Raw genomic sequence first — 2,117 nt, forward strand, 5'->3', positions numbered from 1 at the left:
TTACTGCAAATTTCCAAATCGATATTACTTTAATATCGAGCAACGATTTATTGATCGTTTACGTAGCGAGAGGCAGGATTTATACGCTGTATATCATAAAATAACAACAACCTCTCGTCTTGTAGAATTGTAAAAGGAAGGCATTAGGATATGTATGGGGCGCTCGAATCGTGACCGAGTGTTCGGCTGGTATGCTCCTATTGGTCGAATTGTTACCAGCCTGGTCGAACGTAATACACGACCTTTTTGTATTTATAACCTCTGTATTGGACTACACAAATATTCAATTGTTTTTTTTATTATTTTTTTAAGTGTAAAACCAAGCAAAGGAACTAACGAATGACTATTACCTAAATCTTAACCGTGCCTTACTTTATTCTTCCTGCAATTCTTATTGGTATTTTAATGATTTACTAGCTGTTGCCCGCGACTCTGTCCGTGCAGAATTAAAAAAATTGCTTTATAAGCTTATGTCTTCTTCCAGACTAGGTTCTACAATTGTGTCAAATTTTATCATAATCCGTTGAGCCATTCCGGAAATACCTTCAAACAAACATCCATCCACCCTAGTAAGAAGTAAGATATATAACTTAGGCGCAATCTCGAAACTATAGGTAAAGTACTCCTATTTCACGCCTTGAAAACTTAAAAAAAAAAGTAGTGCACTCTTCAGGTTTGAATAATGTATTTAACATTAATAAAAGTTTTCCCTCCCTTTCTATTTATCTAATACAAAACTGTAAGCTTTAGAAAATAAAAAAAAGGATCTACACCTAACAAGAAGTTAGGAGTTTCAAAGAGAAAAATAGAGGAGTTTTGATTGATGCCTCACATGTATAGACATCGAACACATTACCCTCAGGTAACGTTTGTCTGTAATCACTGGTTCGGTATTCACTTGATTGATTTACTGTATTAAAAACGTACATTCCGTTCAGAAACAACAAACGATTCTCACCCGTTCTACAATATCTATAGGTCGCCATATTGGATAAATAAAATTCCCGCCAGCAAAGAAAAGATGGCGCGAATTTTAAGACGGAATTCGAAAATTACTGCGAGAAACTTTGCTTTTTGATTGATAGATGAGATTTTTTGAATCATTTCGTACAAAACTTTAATGGATAGATTTGGGATATATTTATAGTTAATCATACTAATATTATAAATGCGAATGGATGGATGGATGAACGTATGTTTGTTTGTTTGAAGGTATCTCCAAAACGGCTGAACGGATCTCGTTGAATTTGGAACAATTATCTTATATCTTTAAATGAGCAATTCTTGTATATATAATTGGAAACTGGGAATCGGCTCCAACGATTTTCATAAAATTTAGTATATGGGGGTTTCGGGGGCGATACATCGATCTAGCTAGGAATCATTTTTAGAAAATGTCATTTTATTCGTGTTTTAACGATAATCAACTTAAACATAAACTTAAATTTTGCTATCGGTAAGATCGAAAAATATTATTCATGTTTCATCATTTTATTAGTAATTCGTACTTAAATATAATTTCCAAAAAACACCATCCAGATTTTATAACATAATCTGGAAGAACACGTAGGCTACTAATTATGTTTTTTTAATTTTCATAAAATTAGAATCCCCTCTAACTAATATCTTATACCTAAACTGATGGGTAAATATGTCATAGGTATTACAAGAAAATAAGTACCCTTTGAAAATAACATTATTACGTGATTACTTTCAGATAGATTCTATTGGTCCGAAGGAAGTACATTAAAGGCTAAGTAATAATTAAACATACAAAAGTACAAGGAATCGCTTACATAATGCGACACTGTCATAATAAGAGGCCTATTGGAATAGCAAATGTAAATTACAAGTTCGATGCAGTAATTGCCTCTAGTCTGTAATGGCGGTCCTAGCATTTGTCATACTGTATAAGGGTTTAAATAATTAATCGAAGACATGGCGGCCATGTTGTGATTTTAAAATTCTTGCCTTACATGTATCGGTTACAATTAAATTTGAATAATTTAGTTGTAACTAGTTTCAATTTATAAATTCAACCGAAAACTTTATTAGAAAAACAATTTATAAAATTGTTGAGTAAGTTTAACTTAAAATTAAGTCAATTAAGTAAATAA

The sequence above is a fragment of the Papilio xuthus genome, unplaced genomic scaffold (assembly GCF_000836235.2).
Source record: "Papilio xuthus unplaced genomic scaffold, Pxut_1.1 DF825946.1, whole genome shotgun sequence".
In the NCBI taxonomy this organism is placed as follows: Eukaryota; Metazoa; Arthropoda; class Insecta; order Lepidoptera; family Papilionidae; genus Papilio; species Papilio xuthus.